This window comes from Nicotiana tabacum, chromosome 12 (genome assembly GCF_000715075.1).
Source record: "Nicotiana tabacum cultivar K326 chromosome 12, ASM71507v2, whole genome shotgun sequence".
Taxonomy (NCBI): domain Eukaryota; kingdom Viridiplantae; phylum Streptophyta; class Magnoliopsida; order Solanales; family Solanaceae; genus Nicotiana; species Nicotiana tabacum.
In genome coordinates this window covers 93,580,701-93,600,985 of record NC_134091.1, presented here as the reverse complement: position 1 = coordinate 93,600,985, position 20,285 = coordinate 93,580,701, and positions in this window count along the sequence as shown.

Genomic DNA, 20,285 nt, shown 5'->3' with positions numbered 1-20,285 from the left:
TAAGTCTGCATTATTAGAATTGAAAAGAAAAAGAGACATTTATGGATGATGAAATATTGATTCCATTTCAGTGAATTGAAGATATGAGGGATTACATCAGAATTAAAAGACAATAAAGTAAAACATTCGAGTTACACCCTGAAATAACTCGTAATACAGAAGAGATGGAAAGACTGAACTACCGGGACTCCCGTCTGATAGAGAACTTTTCAGGTTTGGCGCCTATTTTTTGGGTTCTCTTCTGTCGCGGAAATGGCTATTGTGGCTTTCAATGCTAGATCATCAATTCTTCAACTGGCCTTTTGAGGGTCCAACAGTCCTTTGTATCATGTCCCACTTCTCCAGAGTGGTATTCATATCTAGCATCAGCTTGCTGCGAGGGGGACTCGTGGTTTGGCCGGTTTGGGGCCACTGGCTGCAGCAGACCTAGCCCGATTAGTTTTTGAAACAAACTTGAATACGATTCACCAATAGGGGTGAACTGATTCCTTCTGAGGGACTCTCCTGGGTGAGGATTGTATTGGGGAACATTTGGTTGGGGATTATATGGAGCTTGGTAGGGACGGGAATTTCTGCGAGGTGGAGCTCGGTTTTGTGTATAATGTTGTGGCCGCATGTAAGGTTGCACATTCATCACCACATAGGGAGGTGGTTCCATGGCATAAGCAGCATTTTGATGGGGATAATAGTGTTGTGGGACCTTAGGAAGCATATATGATTGGTTGAATGACCTGCGGGCCACCCTCGAGCTCTAAACCATCATGTCTCCCTCTTCTCTCCCATTTTTGTTCATCAAACCCCCCGAACCATTCTGAACGGCCTGTGATGTGGCCTTAAAGGCAGCTTGACTCAAGAGTCGGCCCGTTTTCAAACCATTTTCGACCATCTCCTCAATTTTGATAGCCTCAGTGAACGATCTACCCATAGCAGACATCATGTTCTTGAAATAGTCCGCCTCTTGGGCCTGTAGGAAGACCGTAACCATTTCATCTTCGTCCATTCCAGGCTTTATCCTGGTGGCTTGCTCGCACCATTTGACAGCATATTCACGGAAGCTTTCTGCTATTTTCATTTTCAAATTGGACAAAGAGTTTCTGTCGGGAGCGTTGTCAACATTATACTGGAGCTGGCGGTTAGGCCAAATCGTCCCACACGTGCCAATGAGTAATTTCTTGATCGTTGTACCACTCAGAAGCAATTCCGGTGAGACTTTCTCCAAAATAGGCCATTAACGGCTCCTCTTTTCCACCAACGCCTCTCAGCTGGTTACAGTATCTTTTCAAGTGAGCAATCGGGTCTCCGTGCCCATCGTACTTTTCGAATTTTGGCATCTTGAAGCTAGCTGGCAAGTGAACATGGGGAAACATGCACAGGTTGAAGTACGAGACACTCTTTTGGCCACTTAGGCCTTGCATGTTTTTCAGGATTTGTTTCGGGCTTTTCATCTTCCGAGCCATTTCCTCTTCCTCGGGATTCTTGACAACCTTTTCTTGCTCCACCGAGAAGTCATATTGCGGTGGTTGAGTAAATGAATAAGGGGTCACATATGTTATTTCTGGTTAAAGCTGTGGACCCTAAAAGGTGAACGTTGGAGGCTCAACATACGGCCGTGGTATAGTTGGTTGTGCTATGGTGCAGACTGGTGCTGTAGAGAATATTGCTTGTGGTGCCTTTGAAACCGGCGCTTGTGGGCGAACCACAGAAGGCATGCCAGGACTGTTAGACGGTATTGGAGGGTACTCGCATGGGATGAATGGGTTGGAGACAGGGATATTGGTAGCCCCAACTGACCTTGGGATCAACTCAGGGAACCCAGGGATTGCACTCGGAGGTTCCCTACCATTAGACCAGGCATCCCAATTTCTAACATGCAGAGACGCAATATCCTATTCTCTTCAGCAGTTGCTGATTCTGGTTGTGGAATAGTCGATGATGGGCTATCCTAAGGATCGATAATGGTAGACGACTTTCGGAGGTCATAGGAACCTTGCCTTTAGATCTTGTGAAGTATGGATGAGAAGCTAGATTTCCAACAAAACCAACCACCTAAATACAACCTGGCTAATTTGCACACACAACAACCTTGTTTGTTTTGACACATTTAACAGATAGGAAATCGTACGTCGGAATGCAATGCACCTAAACAGTTAAACACTTTTACCATGCGTTTGAACGGTTGTTTGTTTCGTCCCGGCTTTTAAATGTCCCTTTCCATTCTATACCTCTATCATTTCCCTTTCTGGCACTCTTTTTGGATTATTTTTTCTCTCTTGCTTTCCTTTTTTTGGTTGTTTTTCACTCTTTATTTTTCTATGTTATTTTTGTCACTCCTTTCTTTCTTTTTCATTCGTTTTTTTTCACTCGGTTTATTTAATGGCTATGATCGAATTCGATGGATATTACCTATGTATTATGACGCGACATTAATCAGATCATTACGTAGTTCAGGAATACCAGGTACAAGGTAAATGAGCTAACTTTTTTTTTCTAATTTATTCAACATTTTTTTTCTTTTTGAAAATCATACCACAAAAAGCTTCTAACAAGAAAAAAATTTTGGACTTTGAACTTTTTCTCTTTTTTTATTCGAAATTTTCAAAAGAAAGACTTCTAAACAAGAAAGAAAATATTTTTGGATTTTATTTGAATTTTTTTCTTATTTTTTTTTCGAATGAAAGACTTCGGAAAAGAAGAAAAATATTTTTGGATTTAATTTTTTTTTATTTTCTAAGGAAACAATTCTAAGAAGGAATTAAGGAAAAGGAAAATATTTTTGAATTTTTTTGAAAATTTGGGGCCGGAACCGATGAGGTTTGCCTACGTATCTCACATCTGGTAAGAATCAGACACACGTAGTTCGGTCAGTTTTGACACAACAGGAAAATATGACTTTTGAAAATACTGGCTCATTTTGAAATGACTTTTCTTTTTCTCTCTTTTATTCAAAATATTTGCAGAGTTTCGGGATTTTTTAAATACCTGAATTTTCCAGAAATCGGGTAAATTTTCTCTCCCCTACCTCACTCTTGGTTTTTGTTTCTTGATTTTCTTTCTCTACTCTAGAAACTGGTCAACGAGCAAGGAAAAACAAACATATGCACAAGTAGCACGTAAAATGTATTAGGATGGTCTTTTATATTGGGTACACATGTCCTAGACGGACCCAACCCCTATGTTGAGTCCCCAAAGTCAAATGCACATGATGCAAACTAACGTTCCTACTAGGGATCCGGCATGGGGCCATGTTATTCTAGGTTTAAATCTTGGGGTATGTTGTTCTAGACCTGGCTTACCCGAGCGGACAACTCAAATCGAAGGGGCAAGCGTACCGGGAATATAGAAGTTTCACCGGCTTTGCAACTTATCCGATCCTCATTCTAAAATTAGGGGTATGACTCTAATAGAAAAGAAGCCACGCGAAGTGCACGCTTCCCAAAAGATTTAGAAGACTCAGAGAGAAGAAGGGTGTCGTAACAGTTTTATATACAGTTCACGGCAATATCAAAGCGGTAAAGAGCGATATTTAGCACAATAGGCTCAAACACGTAATATCAAACAATCATAAGAACGCCAAGCATAACAGTTATTCTAAGCTCGAATTCTGAACCCTGAACCACAGATTCTGGGTTCGATCCCCAGCAAAGTCGCCAGAGCTGTCACACCTCCTTTTTTCCGAAGAATATAAAGTTTTTCTAAGTAAAGTGACATTGTTCGAAATGGCATTGTTTATTTAATTAGAGTCGCCACTTGGAATAATTATTATGGTGTCCCAAGTATCCGGTTTATTTTAAATCCCAAATCGAGGAAATTGACTCTATTTATGGTCCGCAAACACAGAAGACCGCGTAAAGAATATAGTTAACTCGGTAGAAGGTGTGAGGCACTTCCTAGTTCTGTGATTTTAACATGATCGCTTAACAATTAATACTTGGCTTAATTATCTTAATTATTATATGTTTAAAACCTTTTATGCATTTTTTACTTTCTAACCGCTTTTAATAAAATTTTAATTGCTTTTTAGAATTTATGGAATTTATTTGAATAAGTTGCAATGTCGCGCACTCATTGTTTTGGTACATATTGCGAATCGCGTCACGTGAAACGCACCCGCAATTTATAATATATTTATTATTATTATTATTTAAAGTTATGGTCAAGTAGCGTGAAACGCACACTCGAGTTGGGATTTATGTATCGTGACCATGCCACGAGAACCGTACCCATAGTCACGATGATTTAATATTAATCGCGCCTAAAGCGAGCTACGACGTTCATATGATGTTTATTACCTAAGATTTGAGATGAGTGTGAGGCCATGAATTATGGATAAGCATTATGGGAGAATGTAAGCATAATGGCTAAAGCAGTGTTTTGACATATAAGCTTATGATTAATGTCGAAACAAACTTGTTGGTTCATGAGCATTTTGAAGTTAATAATTTTCAATTAAAACTCCAGTTTCAATACAATCAACGCTTGGTTCATACATTCCACTACTAAAATCATATTCTTATAACACCAAAAACTACTAAATTAACTAACACATTGGAGTTTCGAGTTTAAAATCACATAATGAATCGATGACTGACTCAAAGGAAAAAACCATGGCCCTGATTATAATATGCGTCCATACAAACAATTGCGAGAACAATCACTTTTAAGAATAAATTGGTATGCCTGCCTAAATTCAGATTTTCATATTAAACAAGAATCAAACACAACAAAGATCAATAGAGAAAGAAAAAGTTGGCATTCAAACTTAAAAGGAAAGCTAACCAAACTTTGGTATTTATAATTCGGGCCACTTCAATCACGATTCTCAATAATGGTAATGGACATAAATTCTTTCTAGTATATACATAAGTCGTTAACAATAATGGCTAACTTAAATAGGATATAATCAATCTTCAGCTTAAACTTTCATCCACCAACGACTTCAAATCCACTCCTTAGCCTTAGAATTTACTGGTCTGGCCAACTAGTGGTTAGATCTTCAAACTACAACCATGTAATCAGTAATAACAACTCTTTGCATCCAAAAATTAACTCAAATTTACATATTTCATACACAGAATACTATGGTAGAGCTTCTTTTTGAACTACTGCTAAATCTGCAGTTTTTTAACAAAACTTCAACCTCATTCAAGACAAACAATTGATTCAACAATGAATGATATGTGCTTAAACGACCGGAAACATTAAATTGGCTCATATGAGTGTGACGTTTCAAACTACTTTCAGTGTTTCATCCAAGTTGAAATAAAATGCTCATTAGACTACACATTAGGATAGCAACAAACAAGATACACAGAAATCAAACAAGAACATAAGCATGTGTGGTCATTCGATAAAATGTAATACAAAGATGTTTGGAACTGACCTAGTTGAGAAGAGAAAACACTAAGCAAGCCAAATGAAGGTGAGAGATAAGAGAAATGAAGTTCAGCCACACACGAACAGTGAAATTGACAACTTCTTTGGACCAAACAGCTTTAGAACACCCAGAAATGTGAGGAATAAAAACAGTTATAGCTTCAAAAGTTTCTAGAAATCAATCCTCCATCTTACTTACTTTTATAACCTTGTTTTGGCTTTTGAACTTTTGTTTTAGAACTCAGGATGCCTTTCTTTGAATTTTCAGAATGCTTTTCAGTTGCTCTATCAGTGTGTGCAAGTGTGTGAGTGAGTTTTTATGAATGAGTGTGTGTGAGTGAGTGAATATGAGGTCTCTTATATAGAGTATGAGAGTGTACTATATGAGAGAATGAGAGAGAGTGTAAGAGGAATCTGTCAGGCTTCCTAAAAAATAGGAAAAAAGCATATTCTTAACAGAATTGGACAGTTGTCCTATTATTCTTTCCTTTTGCTGTTATTTCCCTTCTCTTCAATCCTTTTTACTTCTGTATTTACCTCTTTTTCAACCCCAAGTTTTACCTAATTTTTACTTTAATCCCTTATATTACCTTCTAACACTTTCCAAGCAGCTCAAACAAAAGATTCCCTAATTTTCTATCTCATTTAAACCCCTTCTAGACTTTTGTTAATTACAAACAGCTAACACAAAAGATTTAAACGGATTAAGAAATCAAAAATAGAACAAACAATGTGCAAAGAACCAAACAATTTAACGAATAAACCCTAATCCAAACATTGTGACTAATTAATTCAGGATCGACTACCCTACAAGCCAACTATCATGCAATTAATACTACTAACCTAATCATGCAAAAACATAATTAAACAAACAGTATGCAAAATGTCTACTAAAAATGCAAAACAGGGATTCATTTGAAATCAACCAAGAACAATAAAAAGATCGAAAGGTTACCCATCGATGCCATATAGACGCTGGTCAGAAGAAACTGGGGATCGGCATAAACTCTGACAGGTAGAACAAACTCTGGTGGTCATGGGATGAAATGAGACTAACATCAATTGATTTCTCTAATCATGAGCAATGAATTGATGTAGGTTTTAAGTTCAAACATGCCGGGATTGAGGAGAAATCAGAAAAGAACAAATTTAGGTTTTTTTTAGGATTTTCGAATCGGAAATTCGACAGATTTGGTGGGGGGATTTTGAGAAAGTTGATGATAGATTAATGACGAGGATTAGGTGAGGAGTGTAAGGTGAAGATTTGGGCGTGATTGGGGGTCAGCCGTCGGCGAAGATGTTCTTTGGGGTTGAGAGGCGGCTAGGGTAAGAGAGGGAGTGAGGAGGATAAAGATTGAGGAGTTTCTTTAGGGTTTGGGGGGTGTTCGGACAACTATAAGGGGGTGAAGGGGTTAGTTGTGGGCCGTATGATTAGATAGAATGGAGGGTGGGGATTAAACGCGCCAAAACGGCATCGTTTGGTTTATTAGGAAGGCTGGGTCGTATTGTAAGAGTGGGCCAGGGCGAGATCAGGGCAATTGGGCCAACAATAATGGCCCAAACACAAATATGAGGCCCACCATTGACCTCTTCTCTTTGTTTTAATTCAAACTTCTTAAATAATCACCTAACTCTAATTAACACTAATTTCAAAATTTAAACTAGATATCCATTCCACCTAATGATTTACTAATTAACCAAAATAAACTAATTATTCATACCTAATAATGCAAAAACAAAAAATGAAGAAACCAATGCCCTATTGATTCCTTTTTTTTTTCTTAATGTATTTTAATAATGCAATTAAAGGTGACTAAATCTTTAAAAAATGCAATTAAAGACCTAAATGTTATGAAATAAAAAATTTAAATATTTTTTGATTTTTTCATGATTTTAAGATATTAAATATGCACAAAAATATAAATAAACGCAAATCAATTAAAGAGAAATCCCTAGAATTTCTATAAAATCAAAAACAACTAGGAAAACTATATTTTTGTTTTAGATTCTGTAGGAGTATTCTCGTAGGGCAAAAATTACGTCCTCACAGGACCAAAAAAGGCTACTTAGACTTCACCCTTATCATGGTCACAAAAATACACTCTCAACCTCATTGTGGCATTTACAAAAACACCTAACATGCAAATCTACTCCTATTCTACACAAATCAATTTTAACCCTAGGTGGCCTGCATACACACCAATTCCACTACCTAGCAACCATACTCTTAGTCCCCATGGTGAAACCCAATCTTTAACCCCACAATAAAAGGAAAAAAATAAAAAAGGAAGAACTACAAAAGAACAAGGAAGAAGAAAGAAGGAAAAATCAAGTTACAACCTGAGGGGTCACTTAGAAGAAGTACTCTTAAGGAAGGGGGAAAGGAGATAGTAGGGGAGTGGTTGTGTGTTTGGTAGCAGAGAGAGAGGGGGGAGGGAAAGTTAGGGTTTAGTGAAAGAGGAGAGAGAAGGGGGAAAGATTAGAGGGGGAGGGGTTGAGGGAGGGGCCCGAAATTAAAAGGGCTGGTACTTACCTGTGCACGGTCGGGTCCTCCCGTGCGCGGCCGTGCACATAAGTTAGAAACCTGGTGCACATGCGCGATCATATACGTGGTCCACCTTTCAAGTGTGCGGCCGCGCATGTCTAGGCTTATGCTGATGTTATATTTTTCGCGATCACCTGCGCGGTGCACCCTTCCAGGTGCGCGGTCGCACACGTGTACACTCACAATGTGCCTTTTAAAAGCCTCAATTCTGACCTTCCGCAATATATATCTTCATGTAACCACCAAGTCATAGTATACACTAACATTTACATAATCTTACGTTATAAAAAAGAAAGAAACAAAAGGAAAATTTTAAGCTAGTAGAAGAGTTAGAGGTAGTTCTGAGTTATAGTCGTCAGCTTGACTCAACTGGGCATCCTCAACTGATTATGATGCTCGAGGATTGCTGAGAAAATCTTCCAGCAAGACATGGTTTTAGCCTGTGTCCATTCACTTTGAAACTATTCGTTCCATCCATGTTCTAGATCTCAATCGCCCCATATGGTGATACATGTTTCACCACATACGGTCCCGTCTATCTAGACTTAAATTTTTCGGGGAACAGTCTGAGTCTACTATTGTATAGTAAGAACTTTTTCCCTTCATGAAATTCCTTCGGTTTAATCAGCCGGTCATGTCATTTCTTCATCTTTTCCTTGAAAATTTGCGCATTCTCATACGCGTCCAATCTGAATTCCTCCAGCTTATTCACCTGTGACCTTCTGTGTTCACCTGCAAGACTAAAATCAAGATTAAGCAATTTAATTGCCCAATAAGCCTTATTCTCTATCCACAGGTAAGTGAAATGACTTTCTATATACCAACTTGAAGGGCGAAGTCCATATGGTTGTTTTGAACGGTGTTCTATACGCCCATAGAGCTTCATCTAACTTTACTGACCAATCCTTTCTGGAAGCACTAACAGTTTTTTCTAGAATTCTTTTGAGTTCACGGTTAGCTACTTCTACCTGTCCATTAGTTTGAGCATGATATGGGGTTCCTGTTTTATGAGTTACCCCATAGTTAGACAGCAGAGTGGCAAACTATTTATTGACAAAATGTGACCCATTATCACTTATGATGAGTCGGGGAGTTCCAAAGCAGTTGAAAATATTCTTCAGAAGAAATTCACACACCACCCGAGCATCGTCTATCCTAGTGGGAATTGCCTCGACCCATTTGGAGACGTAGTCAATAGCCACTAGGATGTACTCATAAGAATGGGACGACGGGAAGGGACCCATGAAATCGATGCCCCAGATATCAAAGATTTCACATACCAAAATGGAATTCAGGGGCATCTCGTCCCTCTTATTGATGTTACCTGTCCGTTGGCACTTGTCACATGCAGCCACATAAGATCTTGCGTCCTTGTACAGGGATGGCCAGTAAAAACCAGCCTGCATGACCTTCGTTGTTGTCCTATTTCCTCTGTAGTGTCCTCCAGCTGCTCCATCATGACAATGGGACAATATACTTCCTATTTCCCTTATGGTATGCACCTTCGAATTACACCACCTGCACATAATTTAAACAAAAAAAGGGTCATTCCAGAAGTATTTTGTTACCTCGCTTTGCAGCTTCCTCTTCTGGTCGGAGGTCAAGTCGTGTGGTAGAAATCCACTAGCCAAAAAGTTGGCTATGTCAGCATACTATGGCGGTCTATTAGAGACCGCTGCAATGGAAAAAATCTGCTCATATGGGACTTCTTCCCTAATGTTTACCGCTTCAACAAGTGGTTTCTCCAATCGCTACAGGTAGTCAGCCACTTGATTTTCTATGCCCTTCATGGCTTTCATTTCAAGATCAAACTCTTGTAACAACAATACCTACCATATCAGACGCGGTTTGGACTCTTTCTTGCTCAACAAATACTTCAGTGCCGAGTGATCAGTATGCATTATCACCTTGCTTCCCACTAGATAGGATCTAAACTTATCGAAAGCGAAGGCCACTGCAAAAATCTTCTTCTCCATGGTTGCATAGTTCACCCGAGTGTCATTCAAGGTCCGGCTTGCATAGTAAATGGGCCTGAAAATTTTATCTCTCCTCTGCCCCAGCACTGCTCGCACTGCCACATCACTCACATCGCACATGATCTCAAAGGGTTCGCTCCAATCAGGAGTCACCATTATTGGAGCACTCACTAGCTTTTCCTTGACCAGTTTGAATGCTCTGAGGCACTTTTCATCTAACACAAACTTCACATACTTGGCAAGTAATGTTGTTAAGGTTTTGGTGATGCTGGAGAAATTGTTGATGAACCTTCTAAAAAACCCTGCATGCCCCAAAAAACTTCTGATGCTCTCATTGAAGTTGGTGGTGGGAGCTTAGCAATCACATCTACCTTAGCTCTGTCGACCTCAATACCTTCCGTTGTGACTTTATGGCCCAAGACTAACCATGAAGTGACACTTTTACCAGTTGCGTACTAGGTGAGTTTCTTCACATCATTTCAGTACTAGTTCAAGATTCCTCAAGCAATCCTTGAAGTCATCGCCAAATAGATTAAAGTCATCCATGAACATCTCCAGACACTTCCCATTCAAAACTGAATAGATTGACATCATGGACCTCTGAAAAGTAGCTAGTGTATTGCAAAGTCCGAAGGGCATTCTCTGGTATGCAAAGATTCTGGAAGGGAAAGTAAATGTGGTTTTCTCAACATCTTCGAGAGCAATGGGTATTTGATTGTACCCTGAATATCCATCTAAGAAGCAGCAGCATCCGCGCCCTGCCACCTTCTCCAACATCTGATTAATGAAGGAAAGAGGGAAGTGATCCTTTCGTGTTGCATCGTTCAGTCTTCTATAGTCTATGCACATCCTCCAACTGGTAAATATTCTAGTAGCAATCATCTCGTTGTTCTCATTTTTCACCACCGTCATGCCCCTTTTTCCGGCACAACTTGTACGGGGCAGATCCATTGGCTGTCAGAGATGGGAAATATTATACTTGCATCCAGCAATTTGAGTATCTCTTTTTGTACCACCTCCTGAAGGTTTTTATTCAATTTGTGTTGGGGCTGCACTACCGGTTTGTTTCCTTCTTCCAATAGGATCTTATGCATGCAGATTGCGGGGTTGATTCACTGAATATCGGTTATGCTCCAACCGATTGCCTTTTTATGCTTCCGTAGTAACTCCACTAGCATGTGTTCCTATTCACCTGTCAAATCAACAGCAACAATCACAGGAAAATTGTTAGTCTCCAAAAAAGCATATTTTAAATGTGTCGATAGTTCTTTCAATTCCAGCTTTGGCTTGATATTTTCTTTCTCAAATTCTTCTTCATCTACCACATGGTTTTCATCTTCCAGTGCCTCAGATTCCTTCTTGATTTCAGGATCTTCATCCTCTGCTGTACTCGATTGACTATGCATCTCTCCAATGAATCGCCTACCATCTTCTCCATCTTGTGTTGTTTAGCTAACTCTCCCACCACATCCAGTTTGAAACAAGCATAGGCAGATGCCTCATCACACGAGTATTTCATCATTCTCTTCATTTGAAATACTCCTTTTCTATTTCCCACTCGTAGTATGAGTTAACCCTCATATATATCAAGAATAGCCCATCCAGTGCAAAGAAATGGTCTCCCCAATATTAGAGGTACCTCCTTATTCACTTCCATGTCTACTACAATGAAGTCTACTAGGAAGACAAATTTGTCCACCCTCACCAGAATGTCCTCGATTATGCCCTCCTGTATGATCGTGGTCTGATCAGCCAGTTGCAAAGATACTGGCACAGATTTGATCACTCCTAGTTATCCTTCCAATTTCTTGAACACCTATAATGGCATCAAGTTAATGGATGCACCTGAGTCGCACAAGGCCTTGTCAAAATATTTGCTCCCCAATGAGCAGGGTATAGTGAAGCTACCGGGATCCCCACACTTTTGAAGAATTTTGTTTTGTAGAATGGCACTGCAGCATGCATTGAGTTTGACCACTTTTGTTTCCTCGAGCTTCCTTTTACTTGATAGGATTTCCTTCAAGAATTTGGCATAGGCTGGCATCTAGGTGAGAACCTTGGTGATCGGGATGTTCACATACAGGTGTTTCAGCATCTCCAAGAATTTCCCAAAGCATTTATCTAATTTCTCCTGCTTCATCTTCAGAGGAATAGGTAACACTAGCATGCGCTTGCCTTCTTCAACTGTGTTATTTGACTTCTTCTTATCAACCTCCTTGCTACTGATATCCTCCTTAGTCAAAGACTCACCAATTTTCTTCTCTTCTACTATCTCGGTTGAATTGGTCACCTTCTCAACCCTTGGTTTTTCCATAGGATCTGCTAATGTTTTCCTACTCCTGAGAGACACAGCCTTGATCGTCTCTTTTGGATTCTTCTCAGTGTCGGACGGCAAAGTCCCCGGGGCCCTTTCTGATAATAATGATGCGAGCTGCCCCATTTGTCTTTCTAGATTCCGGATGGCTGTGCCTTGAGTCTCAAACTTCTCATCTAATTTGTTTATGAATGCCTTCATTAGATCTTCTAAATTTGAGTTGTTGGGCTGTGGAGGTTGGTACTGCTGCCTTTGTTGGTTCTGGAAGCCAGGAGGTCCTTGCACTGGTGCTCTAGGATTTTGCTATTGCTGTCACGCCCCGAACCTAGGAGCGAGACAAGCACCCGGTGCCTCACCTAACCTGGCGTACCAAATTGCGACTAAGGGACTCTGAACATATAATGTCATACTTTGGCCATGGGGCCACCTTGCAAGACAATTTGCGAAGCAAAATATAAAACTGAATGGAAACTAGCGCTAACTAAACATCAATATAAAGCTAGGCCGAAAAGGCCGTCATAGCTACTACAGCTGACAAACCACCAAATTATACATACCAGGCCTACAAACCCAACATACTGCACTAACCAACAGGATATGTCTACAAGCCTCTACTGATAGATATATTGTGATCGGAACAGGGCCCCGACCTACCCATATTATATATATAAATACATACATAAGATGCACACAAAAACCTAGACCCGATAACTCTGAAGGATGTGGAGCTTACCGATCAGGCTAAACTCTGGAAACACCTACTGAGGAGGTCTACTCGTCTGTCTATCTGAACCTGCATGCATGAAATGCAGCGTCCCCAGAAAAGGGACGTCAGTACAAAATAATGTACTGAATATATAAGGCGATAACATAACTGAAAGTTGAAACTGAACTGATAATATAATAACTAAAAATAATTGGGAGTCAAAGATGATCTGGAGATATACTTACCTGTTGATACTGACTCAACTCCTTCAATATAGTAAGTAAAATAATTGTACGGCCTTATAAGGCTCGGTATATATAACTGCTCTACCGTAGTAGGCTCGCTCATAGGCGCTCGGCCATACTAGGCTATGTATCTCGACCATGCTGGGCTCGCTCATAGGCGCTCGGCCACAGTAGGCTCGGTATATAACTTTCCATCTGATCAGAGGTTGCCCAATAGAGGCCTGCCCATCGATTATAGCTCGATGGTAATGAAAATACTGTAATACTGTATATATAGGCTTGTTGCTCTCTCTCTGCTCTCTTGACTGAATAAAGACAAAACTAAACTGAATATGAAGTCCCGATAAGGAATAATATTGTAACTTATGAGACTAGAATAATGTGAATAAATTCATGAATACGAACTTCTCTTTATGTCTCATTATTAACACATGTAGCTACGAGATCATGCCAAAATGAAGGAAGGGCTTAGCCTTAACATACCTTATCACAATCTTTCCAATCACCAAGTTGAACTCACCTCTTTGCACCTTAATCTACAATAATGATAATAATACTATCGTTAAGTTACGAAAGGTACAACTATCGCACAACGAACGACAAACTTATTTTGTATTAAAACGAGCAGCATCTCCCCTATAATCCTTACTTCCTCCAAATTCAAGATAACACCAACAATACAAGAACAGAACAATAACAACATATATACATCATTTTCCAGCCCTATATACACCATCAAATACTACAAAACAGCCCAACACACCCCAATCTCTTCATACACAAAACGACCACCGTAGTAGTGTCAAACGACCCGAAAATGTTATGACGAACGACCAGCCAACCACCCTACATTTATATGGTGTTTATAAACCCCCTTCCTCCTCCAAAACTCCACAAAACAGTAGTAAAACACGCAGCCCAACAGCAACACAAAACAGTCCACAAAACAGTCCGCTACAAGTGAATAACTCGAACTCACGGCTTCCGATCACCGTCCCGTGAGTTCTTACAAGTATAGAACGACTTACCATGAATTAACAGAAGAAAAATTGTATGAAAGAGAGCAGTAAACTCACCTTATTTGTTGGATAACTCAGCTCTTATCTTGGTTCTTCAAACTCTAGGTTTTACCTCCAATTAGAACTTGAAAGGGAGAGAAAATCAATTAGGGTTTGTGGGAAATTTTTGGGAGGATTCTTTGCAGAGCTTATGTCTGGTTATTATGCTCTATTTTAAGTCTAATATATGAAGAAAATAGGCCCTTAAAAGGCCTCTTTGGACGACCCGAAATGGCCCATTTTTTGGGCTCTCATTTAAGCAAGTAGGTGACACACCTACTTGTCACCTAGCAGCTTGCGCAGTATCGCACAAATGCCCATATCTTTCTACTCCAATGTCGTATTGACAAACGGTTTAATGCGTTGGAAAATAGACTCATAGATATTTAATTTGATGGGTGGAACACCCCATAAATCTAAGTATATTGGGAGAAAATCACAGTTACATTTGACCCAAAGTTTCAGTAAAACTTATGAATGTAACTTGTGATGACTTTCATCGACTTTTGTTCCACAACTCGCTTGACTTCAAAACATAACACACGGATGTCATACGACTAATATAAATCATAACATAATCTCCTTATCATATTAATCACCCTAGTCTCACCCCAAAAGTACATGTTATAACATTTCTAACTTGTCGACTTTCGACGAAACATTATTTTATTTAATTGCTTTAGCTTCTGAACTGTCCAACCCTCTTTGTACTTGTTGTTCATGATCTTCAATATTTGTAACCTCTGAGGTAACATGATTAAATTGCTTTATATATTTTTAAATATTATCTCATTTTTGGTCCTACATTAGTTTGCTTACGATGCATTTTTACGTACGAAAATATAGGGTGTAACAGCTGCCATGAGTTCAAGCTACCATTTGAAGAACTCCATGAGAACCCCGAATGTCTCTGTCCTATAGAATTTAATTACTTCCTCCTTGGTAGTTGCCTCGGTTAAAATTCCCCAATGCCTTAACTTCTTCTTCTGCAGTGAAGGTTTGGCACTCATGAGTTGGGTGTCCCAGTCCACAGATGGCACATCCCATCTGTGGTTGATTTTGCACCTGAGCTATCGTCAGTTGCTTGATGTCCTTAGCCATAGCTGCAATTTGAACCTGCATTGCTATAGAAGATTCCACTTGGTGTACCCCTGCTGATCTTCTTCGATCTCCTTGGTCAGTGGACCAATGTTCTGCGTCTTCAGATAGTTCATTCAGAAGTGTGACAATCTCTTCTGAAGTTTTCTTCATTCAGAGGGCATGCAACCGCACTGTTCAGCAATCTCCTTGATGATGGGTTTAACCTGTCCCATAAATCTTGGAGTTGCATCCATTGCTCCATTCCATTGTGAGGGCATCTCCGCAATAGCTCCTTAAATCTTTCCCATGCCTCAAACACTGTCTCCCCTTCTCCTTGGCTGAAATTATGAATCTCCTTCCTCATCCGTCCAGTCTTAACAGCAGAGAAATATTTTTCTAAGAACTTGATAGTCATCTCATCCCACGTACGGATTGACCCTGTGGGTAGACTCCTTAACCACTGCTTTGGATCATCCTTAAGTGAGAATGGGAATGCTCTAAGGTAGATGGCATCATATGAAGCTCCATTATAGCAAAATGTGTTCATGATTTCACGAAGTCTATTAGATGGTTGTTGGGATCTTTATTGGGTTTGCCTCTGAATATGCAGTTGTTCTGAATGGTCTGGATGACTCCCTGTTTGAGTTCAAAATTGTTGGCATCAATAGGTGGGGGCCTCACACTAGATTGCCGCTGGTTGTACACCGGTCTGGCATAATCTTTTAGAGACCTCCCAGGCCTGGGAGCTGCATTTTCAAATTCATCTTCAACCATGGTTCGATTGAGATTGAACCTTCGATCCTCTTCAATTGTTTCATCAGCAACTCTAAGTGCTACTTCAGCTGCTAACCGTGCAGCCTGTTGTTGAGATGCCTCTCTCGCAGCTAGGTTCACGTCCTTTTCATTGTTCACCATTATATTTTGAGTCGAAGTCTGACCCAATAATGATTCGCTCGATTCTTTCTCCCTTCTCAACTGCCGCAAGTGCTTGTCTAATTCTGGATTGTATAACACCAATTCATTGGAGGACGATCGAATCATACACCATTGAACTTAACATGTTGCCTGTACACAGATAAGAAGAGCATAAAAAATGAAAATAAAATAAAACTGTTCCCGAATTAGCACCGAAAATTATTTTAAACAATATTAATCGCCAATCCACGCCAAAGATAGTATAGTATTAAATCGTCTCCACAGGGATTGGTTTAAATAATATCCAAATAAATCTTCAACTTAACCTTATTCAAGAAAATAAACCTTTGATTTGAGTTATTACCGAACTAAGAATAAAAACAAAGATTATCGACTGTGAGAAAATAATGGAAATTTAGTGACTAAGTAGCAACGGTTGAATATCAAGGTGAGAAATAAGGGGTGTGACAAGATATATGATCAACTATTATTCTGGGTAACTCCATGCTAAGTTCACTCTTAACTTCTATTGACTCTTTCGATTTCAACAAATGATTAGGCTATCTTAAGGATTCAAATTCTTCTTCCGAATGAATGAGAGTTCTGTGAAACAACCTAATGACAAGTTCTATGAACATATGAAAAATTACATTGAATGAATGATCTTACGAAGAACGTCTCTCGACTATTCTTCCAAATTGGATCAATTGATAACTCTACAAGCTCTTTCGATTACCTATGAGAGGCATAAAATCAACCCAAACTAGATAAAAAAAATGCAAATTGCAGCAACACTTCTCTTCCGATTAAAGTAAAACCACAATCAACCTTGAAATTCAATTAATAACTCATTCAGGCAACTAACAGAAAGCAAACCCAAAACAATAGTCAAATCACAATATCCGTCAATAACTCTAAGAAAGATTACTCCATAGTGGAGAAAATGTTCATCACAAGAGTATTAGAAGAACAAGAACGTACTACAATTCCCAAAATCAAACAAACTTCCGTATTGAATGAATTGGATAAAGTCTTTAGAGTCTCCGTTGTTTTCTTGCCCTTTTCTTTCCAAAAGTTGCTCCAAAATCCGAGATCCCTTGTTTTGGAATGAGCTGGGCTTCATATAGGTCAAAAGGCTGCCCCAAAAATTACAAAATTAGGCCTGAGTCGAATTCCCAGAGATGGACGTGCACGGCCGCGCACCTGGGGGTATGACCGGGCTCATGGCCACGCACGTCTGACAGAGTTCTGTAACACTTGTGCGCTCAAGTGCACACTGGGGGTCGCTCGTGCACGGCCGCGCACCTGATATTACATCTTGCTCAACTTGTTTTTCTCCCACTAAGTGCATTATTCGTCCATTGATCCCCTTTGCATCACCCGCACTGAAAGACAACATATTAGACCCAAATAAGACCAAATCTCTATCGAATCAACCAAATCAAAGACGCAAAGTGGGCATAAACATTAAGTAATTTTAAGCTCATCAACACTCCTACTCAGCTCAAAGGGTACTGCAATACCAATCTCAAAACCTGCATAAAAATGTGCAGAAGCATAATATGAGTACACCATAGCCGATACCCAGTAAGTATCAAGTCTAACCTCGAATAAGTAGCGGTTAGGCTACATGCATTCGAACACTTGCAACATAGATATATTAATAAAACTAGAACAGAACGGCAAATAACCTCATGAGTAACAAGTATCAAAGTTATGAACAACCAAAGATTATAAGGCATGCTTTTCCAAGTTAAGTGATAATCATAAAGCTAACCAGATATAGCACTTAAAGAAAGGCATGCTTCAATCAACGGAGTTGAGACTCCTAACTAGCATATATAGATGTCATGTAACAATTAGCATCTAAGTGGGTGATTCCAAATGAGTCAAGAATATGAATGCATGTTTAAATTGATACAAGATCGATGTACCCCGATACAAGATGCATGTAGCCTGATGCAAAATTCATGTATCATAATAACCCAATACGAAATCCTTGTATCGACTCGATACAAAATTCATGTACCGACCACACTCATAGGGCCCAAAGTAACATGGGTAATCACCTGACTCCTGAGGTACAATACGAAATCCAAGCGCAAAGAAGAGCTTAATAGCATCACTCATAATCAAATATCCGCTCATCATGTCATGTACCATAACTGTATTTCAACTTCACGACCTTGCTTTTTGTGCCAAAATCTCAATCCGAATCAAGTATCCAAATGTGATATACACGCATATGCCCAAGAATTTATAGATAAAAGATTCATAAGACTTAATAATAATAATGCGAATATGTGCTCATGAAACCTCTATATGACAACGGATGATTCACGTAATTCAACATATCAACAACAAGTTCTCATGCCTTCATAAATAATCATAAACCTAGGCATGATCTCTAATATGAATAAGAGATGAGCATTTAATTAAAACAAGGAATAAAGTACCACAATTCTACCCCGGGCATGATATAAACTTAGTAAGTGCATATACGCTCGCCACCACGTATATACACCACCCCCAATACCTTAGACACATAGCAATCAAGTCAAATTCTAGGGTTTTACAACTTAACAAGGTTAGCCAAGAGACTTATCTCTTCTCGGGCTACCTTCAATCACAAATTGTGTCAAAACCTCACTCTAGCCCTCCAAGCACGCAAATTCAAGCCAAACATCGTCCAAGGAAGTCAAACAATGCTATAGCAAGCGATCCCAATCCATAAGTTTCGATCTTTGAAAAATTATCAAGAAGTCTACAAAAGTCAACCTTGGCATGCGTGCCCAAAATTTGAAACCAATACCAAATTCGATGATACATAATCTGTCGAGTCCAAATATATAACTAGTTTTCAAATTCGGGTCCAAATCGATGGTCAAAAATCCAAAATACACTCTCTTAAAGGGTAGATAAAAATCCCAAATTTTCTTTCAAAATTCCATGTTTAATATGTAGAAATCCATATAAATACTTGAAATATAATCACAAATAGACAAAAATCACTTACCTTCTTGCCTTGTGTGAAACTCCCCATGAAAAATCACCCATCTCCAAGTCTAGGGCTCCAAAATAGGAAATAATGGGTAAAACCGCGAAATTTTCAACTTAATAGGTCTGCCCAACACTCCCTTTCGCGGCGAAATTTAATTCTATACGCGCCTGGAAAGGCTACATCGCGAACGCAGGATAAAACATCGCAAACGCGATGTCCAAGGACCACCCTCCTATGCGAACACGGACAAGTCACCGCGAACACGAAGAAACTGCCCCAGCTCCAATCTCTCCTTTGCGAACGCGCTCTACCCATCGCAAATGCGTAGACCAACTCTCACTTATCGCTCCCTCAACGCGAACACACTTCACAAATTCACGCCTACCAACATCTCTTCTCCGCAAACGCGGACACATGATTGTGAACGTGATGAGTAAATCACTAGTGGCCAAAACACACTATGCGATTGTGAAGCTTCTTCCGCGGTCGCTATGCTCATCAGATGCAACAGAAAACTTGTAATGCAAATTCAACCAAAGTAGTCCGAAATTACCCCAAATCACACCCGTGCCCCTCGGGACCCCGTCGAATCATACTAAACGATAATTGTAATTCATTCTAAAAATAGCACTCACTTGTGAATATCTAAAATAAATTGTAAATAATCTAATATAATATGTTGAATTACACTAAAAGAAAAACGGTGCATGAATGCTTTTGTGTTCATGCATTTTTAGAGAATATTTGAAGAAAAAAAATCATTATGTTGTCGATGTATATAACTTAGTTCCTATATAAAAAGGATAAAATTAAATTTAAAGAGTGAAGCAAATATACTAATTAATGAGTGAAGAAAATTATCATAATTTATGAATTTATTGGTATAAAATAACTTCAATCAAATAATAAAAAAATATTGTAACACTTTTATTTATAGTATTTATTTATATAAATTATATAGTATAAGAGTTTAAATAAATTTGGGGCCTTCAAATTTTGGGGACCTAAAGCAATGATCTTACTAGCCTAGCCTTAGAGCCGCCCCTGTGGTTGCCATGATGGAAGAGGTTAA